Source organism: Leucopleurus acutus (genome assembly GCF_964270905.1).
Source record: "Leucopleurus acutus genome assembly, chromosome: 16".
Lineage (NCBI taxonomy): Eukaryota > Metazoa > Chordata > Mammalia > Artiodactyla > Delphinidae > Leucopleurus > Leucopleurus acutus.
The window spans coordinates 72,568,148-72,583,543 of record NC_139158.1 but is presented as its reverse complement, the minus strand read 5'-3'; the positions used below and the strand labels follow the sequence as shown (position 1 = coordinate 72,583,543).

General features: G+C 40.8%; 1 pseudogene across 1 annotated transcript; it reads right to left on the bottom strand.

Annotated features, from left to right (window-relative positions):
- Window positions 1-303: 303 nt before the first annotated feature.
- Window positions 304-12,146, bottom strand: LOC309973547 (transcriptional adapter 2-alpha-like; annotated as a pseudogene). The gene is made up of 2 exons: window positions 12,128-12,146; window positions 304-1,468 (listed from the first exon to the last, which is right to left on the bottom strand). The product of its transcript is annotated as a transcriptional adapter 2-alpha-like (transcript).
- Window positions 12,147-15,396: the final 3,250 nt, after the last annotated feature.

Here is a 15,396-nt window from a genome sequence, read left to right as displayed (position 1 = left end):
AAAGACTGGTTTAGTTCTATTTCTACCAACACTGTGATGTGAGGTACCATGGTTCTTGTTTTCGTTACAAGAGGTGTTAGGAAAGAATGCCCGCACACGATTAATAATAGCTTATCCAGCACGTAACTCTGCAGCACAGCACCAACAACAGGAGTATTTTAAAGCAGGGTGGAGAAGAAAGTAGACATTCATACAAGTTAAGGTTTCCTTTGTTTCTTCCCCTCTTTTTACAAGGAGAATTCAGCTCAGAGACAAACTCCAGAATGCCCGTACTGTCCTTTGGCCCACTAGGCCCAGAGAGCCTCAGGCTTCAGTGATGTGTCCTTCTCAGATGAAGAAATCATAGATTTCCCATGTTTCGTTCACGTCTGTCTTGATGAGTGTTCTTGTCTGTGCCAGTCTCAAGCCTCCTTGCTTGTTACATTCGTTCAGTAGAGCAGATTTGTATTCCAAATAGGCTCCTGGGAACAACCTCACCATCTGACAGAGCTCCTTCTCTTTTTCATTCAACTTCTCTGTGCCAGGGAGGCCAGTGAGGTTCAAGGGTGGTGAACTTCGTCTACCTGAATTCGAAGCCATTGGTACGGAAGGACTCAGGCCAGAATCAACGTCAGCCTGCCGGCGGAGCCACTGCTGGCAGGCGCTACGGTCCTGGATGTACTGGAGAACCTCTGGGAGCATAGGGCGTTTGAGACGTTCCTCTTCTGGAGTCTTTCTGAGGTGATCCTAGGTTCTGGCACTACAAAAATTGGTAATGCCTGCTGTCCTGTATTTCTGGAGCCTCTTGATTTCCCTTCGGAGTTCGAATTCCAATGCATGGCTTTCAATGAACTTGTCATGCTCCACCGGCGCCACTATCCTTGCAAATCGCCTCATTGTTTCTGAAGGCTCTTGGACTAGCTTGGGATACCGCTGTTCCATTAACTGAAATTTTCTAAGGTTGATTGATCCATGGTCTCTTATAATTTTTTTTCTCCTTTGTCTCTCCTTTAACCTAGAATGATAGATATCTACAACAGCCATCTTCAGAGTGTGTAAAATGTCCGAGTCATCTTCAACAAAATCAATGTCTCTCAAGTCCTCTTCTGAATAATTGTCAAATTCCTCATTGAAATCTGCCATGTGCCGAGAAAGCAAGGAGTCAAAGGTAGGTCGGGGAGGGTCATCTGTAGAGTGAAATGGAATGGCTGTGTCAGCAGTTTTTGCCTCCTCTGCTTGCTTCAGGTTCAGCAGGGTAGATGCAAACAGATGGTTACTGATGAAATGCTTCACTCCTCCTTGGTCTTGGTGCACATTTGATTGGCTACATCCTGTCAATTTCCAAAGCCGCAGTCCATCACAGCTTCTAAAAGGGCCATTTCTTCTTGAGCAGTCCAGCTGGGGTCAAGAACAGGAAAATCTGAGGTCATTATTTCGTAAGTGTGATCACTTTGATGTTTCTTGTACTCAAATCCTCGAGTGAAACATGCTAAAGGAACTCAAACGGTCCATTTCCCAGTTGGCAAAGACTGTTGCTTTGATCTTCCTCAAGGTAGGAATCTTTCAAGGAGATTTCAGAACTGGCCAACACATACACCAAAGCTGACCACCACCCCCCTCACCGCGTCCCCCTCCTCTGCCTAAATAAAAATTTTAACTCATTCTTAGACCTGCACAAAACAGCTCAGGGTGGCACCCTTTCCTCCTCTTATCTAGATATTGCCTCCTGTTGTTTGGTTACTTCTGCTCTGGACTTCTGCATTTCTGCTTCATGATATCCTTAAACTGGTGAAATTGGTTCATTATTTTCTTTCAATTCATGTGCCAAAAAAAAAAAATCTAAATGATACAAAAGGGATCATAGAAAAAAAAACTTTCTAAATTGAAACAGACACCAGAAAAAGTAGAAAATCTGAATAATATTGTAACTATCCTAGAGATGGAATCAACAGTCAACAATTATTTGACCAAAAAGAAGCATTAGGATCAGATTTCTTCATAAGAAAAGGCAATCAAGGAACAACTAATTCTAATATGATATAAATAGAAAATAAGATACAATTTCCAGCACGTTTTATGAAGTAAACATAATCTTGATACCAGAACTTAATAAGAATTTGTGTCAATTATAGCTCAATAAAGTTGTTAAGAAATAAAATTCTTGGGGCTTCCCTGGTGGCACAGTGGTTGCGAGTCCACCTGCCGATGCAGGGGACACGGGTTCGTGCCCTGGTCCGGGAGGATCCCGCATGCCACGGGGCGGCTGGGCCCGTGGGCCATGGCCACTGGGCCTGCGCGTCTGGAGCTTGTGCTCCACAGCAGGAGAGGCCACAACAGTGAGAGGCCCGCATACCACAAAAAATAATAATAAAAATAAACAAATAAATAAATAAATAAAATTCTCAACAAGGATACTATGAAAAAGGAAGATTCTAAGCCAGTCTCACTCATAGAACATAGATTCATGAACACAAAAATCCTAAATAAGTCACTTACCACCTGAATGCAGTAATATGCAAAAAGGACAATTTTTTGTGACTAATTTTAATTTATCTTAGCTATCAAAGGTAGTTTAATGCTAGAAACTCAATTAATGTAATTCACCACACTAAAAGATTAAAGAAAAAATATAAGCTTAGATATAGAGCCGCATGCAATAAAATTCAAGATGCAGTTGCAATATAAAAATAGCAAATTAGGAATGAAGAATAATTCTTTTAAAGTGATAAAAACTACCCCATAGCAAACATCATACACAAATGTGAAAGGTTTTAACCTCTCCTTATAAAATCAGGAACTATTCCCAATTCTGTTCAATATTATGTGGGATACCCTATTCTATAGCATCAGACAAGTAGAAGAAATAAAAGGTGCAAGTAAGTATTGGAAAGAAAAAACAAAACTGTCATTATTCAAAGATGATGCAACTGTGTTCAAAAAATTCCAGACAAATCTACAGATAAATTGTTAGAATCAATGAGAGTTTATTATGACAGACACATACAAAGGAACTATACAAAAATCAATGGTACTCTATACATCAACAATACAAATCAGTAAATGAAATTTTATTGATATATATAATTATATAAAATATGAAGAGCTTATGAATAAATGTAATAAATTTTGTGCAGAACCACTACAGAGGAAATTAGAAAACTTTAGTGAGAGACATTTTTTAACATCCTCAAATCAGAAAGGTATACCATGTTCATGGATTGGAAGACTGAATATGATAAGGATGCCAATTCTCTTCAAACTGATTTTTAGTCTCAATGCTATCAAACCCCCAGAAAGGTTTTTGTAAAAGTAAACCAAAAAAAAAAAAAAAAAAGGCAATATAATTCTAAAATGCATACAAAAAGTGCAAAAGACAAGATAGCCAAGATACTCTTGAAGAAGAATAATTTAATAAGACTTGATATAGGAAATATCAAGGTTTATTTTAAAGCTGTAATAATTATGATAAAGTGGTATTACAACAATGATAGATATGTAAATGAAACAGAATAGAGAGTCCAAAAACAGATGATTGCACATAATGAGAGTATGTTTTCAACTTGGCTGTAGTAAACAAATATCACTTTGGTTATATTAAGAAGGCTGCACATCATAATATTAATATACATTCCCTGAGTGGTTGATAGGAGGATACAGGTTAAAAAGGTAGGATAGAAGGAAGGAGAAGGCAAATAAAAACAAACAAATAAATAAATAAATATTGCTTTACCAAAGAACTCATCAAGTCTGATGTGATCCTATTACATTTATAAATATAAATGTCCATGAAATCTTACCAACAGAAAAAAAAAAGAAGAGTAATATATGTGTTTTGATAATATTTCAGTCGAATATAGAACTCCTGACAATATTTATGTATGAAAAAGGAAAAGGGTTTGAAGGAATATACACTGCTGTGAACATTGGTTACATGATGATGACGGGAGGGGACAAGTATGAGTAGTTTTTCCTTTATATGTATTAGTTTCTAATTTTTTTGCTTGTCACAACTGTCGACGAAACTTCAGTTAACAGTCAAGTTAAGAAGAAAAGAGGGGGGCTTCCCTGGTGTCGCCGTGGTTGAGAGTCCGCCTGCCGATGCAGGGGACACTGGCTCGTGCCCCGGTCTGGGAGGATCCCACATGCCTCGGAGCGGCTGGGCCCGTGACCATGGCCGCTGAGCCTGCGCGTCCAGAGCCTGTGCTCCGCAACGGAAGAGGCCACAACAGTGAGAGGCCCAAGTACTGAAAAAAAAAAAAAAAAAAAGAAGAAGAAAAGAGGGAATTTTATTTGAGCCAAACTGAGAATTATAATCTGGAATACAGACTCTCAGGAAGCTCTGAGAAACTGTTCCACCAGATGGAAGTTGAAGGCACAGTCATATACATTTTCGAGACAAAGGATCATACATCAAAATGACATACTGATACTTTACACAAAGTTCACCAACGATACATAGTCCGGGTAAGCACATACAAAGAGAGCAGCAAGTCCATGACCACTACAGAGTTGGGAAAGAATGCTATTCTTTTAAGAAGTTGCACTGCTAGTGTCAAAAGAAAGGGGAAAAAATTATCTTTATGGTCAAACAGACACTCTTATCTTTGAGGAGGTTTGGTTAATGTGTAATGCAGATGCACACTGCTTATCAGGGAGGGAGGGAAGAGACCCAAATGAATGCAGAGAGAGAATTTTATGTTTAATTTTTTCTTGTCCTGCCTGAAAATATGAATTTTATTTCATCACAGCAAAAGTGATCTGAACATATCAAATAAAGAAAATTAAAATCCATAAAGAATAAAGAACTTAAGCAACCATGTGAGTGGAGAAAGGCTAATTGAGAGTTGTATCTAAAGAAGTGATTATATACATGTAATCACTTTTTAAAAATATTTATTTAATTTATTTATGTATTTTGGCTGCACGGGGTCTTTGTTGCGACATGTGGGGTCTTATAGCTGCGGCTTGTGATCTTCCTAGTTGCGGCATGTAGATTCTTAGTTGTGGCACGCATGTGGGACCTATTTCCAAGACCAGGGATCGAACCCAGGTCCCTTGCATTGGGAGCACTGAGTCTTACCCACTGGACCACCAGGGAAGTCCCTATATACATGTAATCATTAATGCAAGTGTTAAGAAGAGATGCTTAAATTATGTGTCATAATGTAAAAATATAATAATGCGTTATTCTGATGCAGTCAAAAGAAATCACTCTAGGTAGTTCAAGCAGAAAAAGAACTTCAGCTATTGTACGAGCACATTTCACTGTAAGAACCCAAATCACACGTGAAATCCTGGATGTGAAAGAGTCTGGGAAAAAATAGGCAATTGCTTTACAACCCCTGCAGGAAGGCATTCTGGGATCAGTTGAAATGCTTGTTGATGAAGACACTGCAGGTACCTGCCATACCCCTGCACCCTCCCACACTTACACTTCCAAACATCAGCAAATATTCACCTCTCAGAAGGCAAAGCACCCACCTTGCGTGGGAGTTGAAGTGAACGGGTCTGAGAACAAGAAAGGTCGGACACAAGTGTTGGGAGATTAAAAAAAAAAAAGAAAGATAAAAGAAAATGCATCGGGGAAAAAGAATATGGAGTATTGAGAGAGGTTATTACCTTGAAATGTTGGTGTAATATCTCTTAGTGGCCATGGCTGATGGCGGAAGCCCTCCTATTTCAGATGAGTACTTAACAATCAAAGAAGTCCACACGTGTATTAAGAAAACTGTCCGTTATTGTAGCAACAGAGGAGGGAGCTCTTGAGCTAAGAAACTAAGGAAACTATTCTAACCTCCAACCCATCCAACTCCAGTAAGATATTCCTTTCAATAACTGGTCCATGAAAATCTACTGATTTTAAAATAAGAAAGAAATTTAGAAATCATAGACCATACAAAAATACTCCTTTTTAAAAACCAGAAATGAGTAGCAAAGCTTAAAAGCATTTAAAACAGGATTTTTAAAATCCCCAGTAAAATGTCACCACAAAGCTGAGAAAAACTGATATTCTAAAATAAATGTTTAAAATTAGTAAAGCAAACTAAAGGTATGAGGAACCATCATAAAGCAGAAATACAGAAACTCAAAGAAGAGATAACAAAATAGCAGGGAGATGTGAAATGGAATCTGAAAGACAGTAGAGAAATTGAAGAAAAGGACAAAACCATTTCATAAATAAGGACTAAGTAAAGTAAGGAAGAAAATGGAAAACATAAGAAAAGCAAAGAACATGAAATAAAAATAAAGAAGTAGCTTAAAAATACAGAGAGAGTCTTAAATATTAAAAAGTCAATGGAGATTCACCAGACACATAAATCAAGTCCCACAAAGAAGAAAATCAAAACAACAAAATCGAAGAATTATTTAAAACTATAATTGAGGAAAATATCTCCGAAATAATAGATTTGAATCTACATATTAAAAGCTCACATTGTGAATGCAAGTAAAATTTGCAAATTTAGAGAAGAGCTAACACCCATCCTTCTCAAACTCTTCCAAAAAATTGCAGAGGAAGGAACATTCCCAAACTCATTCTATGAGGCCACCATCACCCTGATACCAAAACCAGACAGTTACTACAAAAAAAGAAAATTACAGATCAATATCACTGATGAATATAGATGCAAAAATCCTCAACAAAATACTAGCAAACAGAATCCAGCAGCACATTAAAAGGATCATACACCATGATCAAGTGGTATTTATCCCAGGGATGCAAGCATACTTCAATATATGCAAATCAATCAATGTGATACACCATATTAACAAATTGAAGAAGAAAAACCATATGATCATTACAATAGATGCAGAAAAAGCTTTTGACAAAATTCAACACCCATTTATGATAAAAACTCTCCAGAAAGTGGGCATAGAGGGAACCTACCTCAAAATAATAAAGGCCATATATTACAAACCCACAGCAAACATCATTCTCAGTGGTGAAAAACTGAAAGCATTTCCTCTAAGATCAGGAACAAGACAAGGATGTCCACTCTTACCACCATTACTCAACATAATTTTGGAAGTCCTAGCCACGGCAATCAGAGAAGAAAAAGAAATAAAAGGAATACAAATTGAAAAAGAAGGAGTAAAACTGTCACTGTTTGTAGATGACATGATACTATACATAGAGAATCCTAAAAATGCCACCAGAAAACTACTAGAGCTAATCAATGAATTTGGTAAAGTTGCAGTATACAAAATTAATGCACAGAAATCTCTTGCATTCCTATACATTAATGATGAAAAGTCTGAAAGAGAAATTAAGGAATCACTCCCATTTACCATTGCAACAAAAAGAATGAAATACCTAGGAATAAACCTACCTAGGGAGACCAAAGACCTGTATGCAGAAAACTATAAGACACTGATGAAAGAAATTAAAGATGATCCAAACAGATGGAGAGATATACCATGTTCTTGGATTGGAAGAATCAATATTGTGAAAATGACTATACTACCAAAGGCAATCTACAGATTCAATGCAATCCCTATCAAATTACCAATGGCATTTTTTATAGAACTAGAACAAAAAAATCTTAAAATTTGTATGGAGACACAAAAGACCCCGAACAGCCAAATTGTCTTGAGAGAAAAACATGGATCTGGAGGAATCAGACTCCCTGATTTCAGACTACACTACAAAGCTACAGTAATCAAGACAATATGGTACTGGCACAAAAACAGAAATATAGATCAATGGAACAGGATAGAAAGCCCAGAGATAAACCCATGCACATATGGTCACTTTATCTTTGATAAAGGAGGCAAGAATATACAGTGGAGAAAAGACAGTCTCTTCAATAAGTGGTGCTGGGAAAACTGGACAGCTACATGTAAAAGAATGAAATTAGAATACTCCCTAACACCATACACAAAAATAAACTCAAAATGGATTGAAGACCTAAATGTAACGCCAGACACCATCAAACTCTTAGAGGAAAACATAGGCAGAACACTCCATGACATAAATCACAGCAAGATCCTTTTTGACCCACCTCCTAGAGAAATGGAAATAAAAACAAAAATAAACAAATGGGACCTTATGAAACTTAAAAGCTTTTGCACAGCAAAGGAAACCATAAACAAGACCAAAAGACATCCCTCAGAATGGGAGAAAACATTTGCAAATGAAACAACTGACAAAGGATTAATCTCCAAAATATACAAGCAACTCATGCAGCTCAATATCAAAAAAACAAACAACCCAATCCAAAAATGGGCAGAAGACCTAAATAGACATTTCTCCAAAGAAGATATACAGATTGCCAACAAACACATGAAAGAATGTTTAACATCATTAATCATTAGATAAATGCAAATCAAAACTACAATGATATGTCATCTCACACCGGTCAGAATGACCATCATCAAAAAATCTACAAACAATAACTGCTGGAGAGGGTGTGGAGAAAAGGGAACCATCTTGAACTGTTGGTGGGAATGTAAATTGATACAGCCACTATGGAGAACAGTATGGAGGTTCCTTAAAAAACTAAAAATAGAACTACCATAAGACCCAGCAATCCCACTACTGGGCATATACCCTGAGAAAACCATAATTCAAAAAGAGTCATGTACCAAAATGTCCATTGCAGCTCTATTTACAATAGCCAGGACATGGAAGCCACCTAAGTGTCCATCGACAGATGAATGGATAAAGAAGATGTGGCACATATATACAATGGAATATTACTCAGCCATAAAAAGGAACGAAACTGAGTTATTTGTAGTGAGGTGAATGGACCTAGAGACTGTCATACAGAGTGAAGTAAGTCAGAAAGAGAAAAACAAATACCATATGCTAACACATATATATGGAATCTAAAAAAAAAAAAGAAAAATAATGGTCAGAAGAACCTAGGGGCAAGACAGGAATAAAGATGCAGACCTGCTAGAGAATGGACTTGAGGATACGGGGAAGGGGAAGTGTAAGCTGTGACAAAGTGAGAGAATGGCATGGACATATATACACTACCAAACGTAAAATAGATAGCTAGTGGGAAGCAGCCGCATAGCACAGGGAGATCAGCTTGGTGCTTTGTGACCACCTAGAGGAGTGGGATAGGGAGGCTGGGAGGGAGGGAGTTGCAAGAGGGAAGAGATATGGGGACATATGTATATGTATAACTGATTCACCTTGTTATAAAGCAGAAACTAACACACCATTGTAAAGCAATTATACCCCAATAAAGATGTTAAAAAAAAGCGTGGGGGGGGAAAGTACATCTACCCACAGACTTTTCTTTGTCCCTAACCCCTTGCTTGGATTGTTTTGTAAATCCGGTGCCAAAATCACCAAGGGAGGGTGTGCAGGGACAAAAGTATTTTATCCTTGAAAGTTGCTATGAAAGTAGCACTTTAATATTTTCATCATAACAACAGCAAAAACAAAATTATAATTACATGACGTGAAGGATTTAACTATTCTTACTGTGGTAAACATTTTGCAGGGTATACATGTATCAAATCACCACATTGTACACCTCAAACATTCATGTTATATGTCAATTTTTATCTCATTAAAGGTGGGGGGAGGGGGCTTCCCTGGTGGCGCAGTGGTTAAGAATCCGGCTGCCAATGCAGGGGACACGCGTTCAAGCCCTGGTCTAGGAAGATCCCACATGCCATGGAGCAACTAAGCCCGTGCGCCACAACTACTGAGCCTGTGCTCTAGACCCTGCGAGCCACAACTACTGAAGTCAGCACGCCACCACTACTGAGCCCACGCACAGCAACTACTGAAGCCCACACGCCTAGAGCCCATGCTCTGCAACAAGAGAAGCCACCACAATGAGAAGCCCACGCACCGCAACGAAGAGTAGCCCCCGTTCGCCACAACTACAAGAAGGCTGTGCACAGCAAGGAAGACCCAACGCAGCCCAAAATAAATAAATAAATAAATTTATTTTAAAATAATAATAAATAAATAAAGCTGGGGCAAAAGAGACAAAATCGAAGGGGTAAATACTGCTATCTTCACCATACAGAATCTTCACATTCGGGAGCATGTTAATTATTTATTCAAGACTTTTTTATGTGCTACATGAACACTTGTTTACATTTCTTTTTTAAAGTTCTGCCTGTCTCTCATTAAGTTTATTTGTTGAGCGGTTTAATTGTGTTGATATTATAAGTGGGAATTTTCTTCCATTCCATTTTCTGGTTATTGCTAGTTTATAATAAAAATAGGATTTATGGGAATTCCCTGGCAGTCCAGTGGTTAGGACTCAGCGCTTTCACTGCCGTGGGCTGGGGTTCAGTCCCTGGTTGGGGAACTAAGATCTTATAAACCACATGGTGCAGCCAAAAAAATTAAAAATAAAAATAGGATTTAGCTTAATTTTTAAATAGGATTTATCATCACATACTCACTGTGTGTCTTTGGGTGATTAAGTGAAGCTTTCATGGGCTTCAAACTCTTAACAAAATTAAAGATGTGTATACTACCCATCTGAGAGAGTTCTAATGAAAAATAAATAAGACAATACAGATAACATATTTAGTACAGGATCTGGAACAGAGAAAACACTAAAACACAGAAACTGTTCTTACCACCAATGGTGTATTACATGTTTGTCAGGCCAGAAGTTTAGCCACTGCTCTCACCTGTGCTCCAAGATGTGCAGTCCAGTCCATCCCCTGGAGAATGAGAGGAAAACCCTGGCTTGTAGGCCCCTGGGAGGGACGAAGGGGCAGCGGGCTCTCTGTTCTCTCACCCTCAACAAAGCCTCTGCTCCCCACCTCCCCTCTAGCAGGAACCCAACACACACACAGAAAGAAGAGGTGTTTCAGGGCCATAATGTCAGGGCTGAACTGACATTCATTATATTTCCAGAATGATTTCATTCAACCCCCCTCAGAATGAGTAGACAACTGAGGCTCAGAGATTTGTCTGAGGTCATCCAACAACTGGGGAGGAGGCTGGGGCTAGAACTCGGGTCTCCTGACGCCTAAGCCTGTGCTCTGCCCACTTCACCCCAAATGCTCCTCCCCCTGTGGCTTTGACCTTCCCTGAGAACTTCATTGTGCAAGGACAGTGGGGCAGGTGAGCCAACAGCAGAGCCACGAGGTCATCCAAGTTTGCCCAACATATACCCTTCTGCTGTCTTCACTCCTCGAGTCTGCTCTACCCCAACTGGTACATCTCCAGAGAACATTAATCAGCGATCACAAGAAAGGATCAGGGACTCAGTGTGTCTTGCATCCTCGTTCACATCTTCAAATAGAAAGCTGGGAGAGGATATCGCTTAACCCAAAGGAATTATGTGTTATTGGAGGCACCTCAGGCATGAATAGGAGAAATGCTTCATGAGCAGGGATTTCCCAGCATGTGTTTCTATGTCTTCTTGGGAGGACATAGATCCCTGGGAAACATGAAAGGAAAAGAAGGAGGGAGCTATAGATTTAGCCACAAGGGTTGGCTAGTCACACTGACATGGTTGATCATAGCCAGGTCAGAAGTAGGCGTCAATTGGAAAGGTTTTAGGTTTTATTTCCCCGGTCCAAGACCAAAGGCAAAATGTCTAGGTTTCCATTTCCTGGTGAAATAGAGGCTGCAGTTCTTGGGTTGATTATTGGATTTCTACAGTGAACCCTAGGAATGGGCCTTTCGTTCCTGCCCCCGCTCTGCTTCACACAACAGTAACATCTGCCGTGGGTCCCTCTCCACTCGCCACTGGGGACTGGAAGTCCCAACTCCACACCCATCTCCCCAGAGCTTCCAGGGGCCCAGAAGTCATAGGAGCCAGAAACAAATGGAGTAGAAAATGGTCTTTTATTGGAAAGTCCATGAGAGAGGCATCCCAGGTTTGGGCACCCGGATGAAAGGAAGAATGGGCAGTGCGGGAGAGGGTAGTGCTACAGGCACCAGGATCTGCATCCCTGGGGACTTCACAGGTGCAGCAAGAACAGACTCTACCTGGTAGGAGAAAAGAGAATCAGAGATGTGATTCAGCAGGTCAAAGACTCAGAGGCAGTGGGAGGCAGGACCAAGTCCACTTGTCATCCCTCTCAGGACGAGACCCCTCGGTCTCTCCATCACCTCCCCATGTCCTCTCCCCCACCAACCTAGGATCACTCTCCACCTCTCAGCCTTTCTGTGCCTTCACAGGTCACCTCTTCCTCCACCCAGTTCTCACCTCACTTGGGATACACACAGGCATTCCCGCAATAGCTCACACAGCACTTCTTGAGCCCCGGGCATTGAGCATCTGTCACACATTTGTTAATGGGATGTTTAAAGCCGCACTGGAACAGAACCCTGGGGCAGGAGCCACTCTTAGTGGACTGGCGGAATCCGACTGGATCTTCTTGACCTTCGACTGGATCTTGACCTTCGACTAGATCTTGACCTTCGACTGGATCTTCTTGACCTTCGACTGGATCTTGACCTTCGACTGGATCTTGACCTTCGACTGGATCTTGTCCTTTGATCAGAACATTGCCTTTCGTAGTGCCTTGACCTTTAGGACAACAAAGAAATATCCCCACATTTAGAACAGTGTACCTGCTTTAACTATCTAGTCTTTCCTCCAGGTCCAGCCACTGTTCACTGCAGTGTCCCTCAAAATGTGACTTGAGATAGCGGAGGGTCACCAGGGCTAGCTGGGGTCTGTGCTCTTGGAAGGCTGGGACCGGGGTTCCTCGGGTGTCCATTTCTTCTCCTCACCCTCCATTCTGGGTCTTAGGGCCCTCACGAGGATATGCCAGACTGAAGTGTCTTTCAGAGGTGTCACTTTGACATCTCTGAGGAAACTTAATGGAAAGGAAAGGAGCCGTGAGACACCTACCAGGAGACCTGAGCTCCATCCTGGCTCTGGAGACTGTCTTGACAAATCCTCACCCCTCCCTAGGTCTCAATGTCCTCCTTTGGAAAATAGGGGTCTTCAAACTACATGATTTTTGAGGCCCTGTTGGTTCTTAACCTTCTCTTAGAGGACTGATGACAGGTGATCTTACGGGGCAGACAGGCAGGGGACAGACCCCACACCCAGCGACCAGATTCCTGGGACCCCTCACTTCATTGAACGTTCTGTCCAAGTATCAACACTTGAGGCCAAGGTCATGTAACAACACTCCTTCCACAAACAGCCCTGATATCTCAGTCCTGGGGTGGAAAGCATGTAGAGTCTAGTAGGCAACTTCCTACTTCTCTGGATACGCTGGAAACCTACTGTCCAGGCTGAAGAGTGGGCTCTAGCCCTGCCTGCTGCTCTGGAAGTACCCCCTGTCAGTACCCAGGCTGCCCCCAACATCCTCTCCTCAACCCAACCCAGCCCCACCCAGGCCACTTCCCTATTCACCTCTTACGACAGCTGCCTTTGCCACCAGCGTCCCAAGGACAAGAAGCACTACCACCAGGATCAAGAAGTTTCTGGACTTCATGTTGTCAGGAAGGTGAATGGCTAAGAGCTGAGGCCAAACCTAGTTTTATGCAGCTCCAGCTTGGCCGGGTGCCAAGGGTGTGTCTGTGGTTTCACAAGGGACAAGTGGTGCATTTTCTTAGTTCTACCAGGAAATATCCACCTCCATCCTGGGAAGCACCTTGGGCCCTTCCCCAAGGATTATTTAAGGGAGAAATGGCAGTTATTGTTGCATCATCTCTCATAGCCCCAATAGCTACCTCACTTTCTCACAAAGAAGCAGGGCTGGCTCCCCTTGGGCACCATTACAGCCAAATTCTTCATACTTAGAATAGAAAGAATATGGAGCCCAAAGAAGAGAAAGGAATCACCCATGGTCATTTAACAAGTCAGTGGTAGGTCTGGTGTTCAGTTTTCATAGCCAAGGTGTTCCCCAGTTACTCCCTGTTCCTGCAAGACCCACCCAGACCTACCCTAACAGTTTACCCCTCCCAGCATCAAGCTGGGCTTTTCTTTCATTCTCCCCTAACCCCAAGAAAAACTCTCAAAGGCATGTTTGCCTTGGACGTCTAATGACTAATCAGTGTACTTTTCCATTTCACAGGTAGTCTCTGAAATGCCCCAAGAAAGTAACAGGGAAGGTGGAATTTGACATCTGGAATGGCATGATGCCCTTGAAATCACAGTCAGAAGAGAGAAAACACCCATAAAATAAAAGGAAGAAAATATGAATCATCTATAAGGTGGACATCTACAGTGCATACATCCAACATGGCTTCCTCCTTCTTAGAACAGCATGCTGTTTCTTCTGAAGAACTCTTGTTTCTTTGTACCATCAACTTAGGAATCTAATGGGGACTGCTGATCATGAAAGCCTGACCCCCAGTCACAGCAGGGTGCGTGTGTGTGTGTGTGTGTGTGTGTGTGTGTCTCAGGTCTACTGATGTCCTTTATTTGAATAGACACTAGGGGAAGGGGGAAGTCCCTCCTTTTGGTAAAGGTGGTAGAGATGAGCCTGGGAACTCCAGAAGCTATGGTTCCAGTCTGGGAGTAGGTTAACTGTGCAAGAAAAAGGAAACTAATTCACTTAGAAAATCAGAGAAATGATGGTGAGAGAGGAATCGGAAGGCACAAACCAGCCCTTCATTCCCCTTTATCTTGAGAGCAGCTCTTCCCACACCCTTCCCCTAGTTCAGTTATGACCCAATAAATTGGCTTTCTGCCTAAGCTAGTCTGAGAAGGTATTTTGTCATTGCTACCATAGTTCAGAGTAATAAAAATGAATACCCAGGAGTTGGGTGTTGTCAGGGACAGAACCTGAATTGTGGAAATGACAGTTGAGTTCTGGGTGAGAGAGCGATTGAAGCAAACTAATTATTTTATAGTAAGCCAGTTGTTTAAATCTTCACCTTTGTCTCTTTGGACTCGGACCACATGCCTACCAATGCTGAAACACTAAGGAGATATAAACAAATGTCAGAACATTAGAGTCTGCAGGCTACTTTAAAAAAAAATTTTAAAAAGCTCACTGCAAAGTAAGCTATACAAACAAAAGAATTGTGTAGAACATACCTATATTCTTTAAAGAATTAAAGCATTACAATGGAAGCCTGTACTCACGTGCCAGGTGAAAAAGGAGACTATTTACTCTACAGCCTATTACCCTATTAGCCTTTACTCCTATCCAATTTCTTCCCTCTCCATCCTCCACAGAGGCAACACTTCCTTGGATTTTCTAATTTTCTGTTAATTCAAGCATCTTGCTCATTTCTAATTGGGTGGTCTATCTTTTTCTTGTTGATCTGTAGAGAAAAGAAACCCTCACACATTACTAGTGAGAGTATATATTCATGCAACCGATTTGAAAGTAAATTTGGATCAGCTAGTAAAATTGAACATGAGCAAAATCTTTGAGATTTTTATCAATCTGATGGGTGAGAAGTGATACATTGCTGAAGTGTTTAGTTAGCATTTCTCTATCATGAATTATTTCAAGCATTTCTTCATATTTTAAAAGCCACTTCTATTTCTTTACCTGAAAACTTCATTT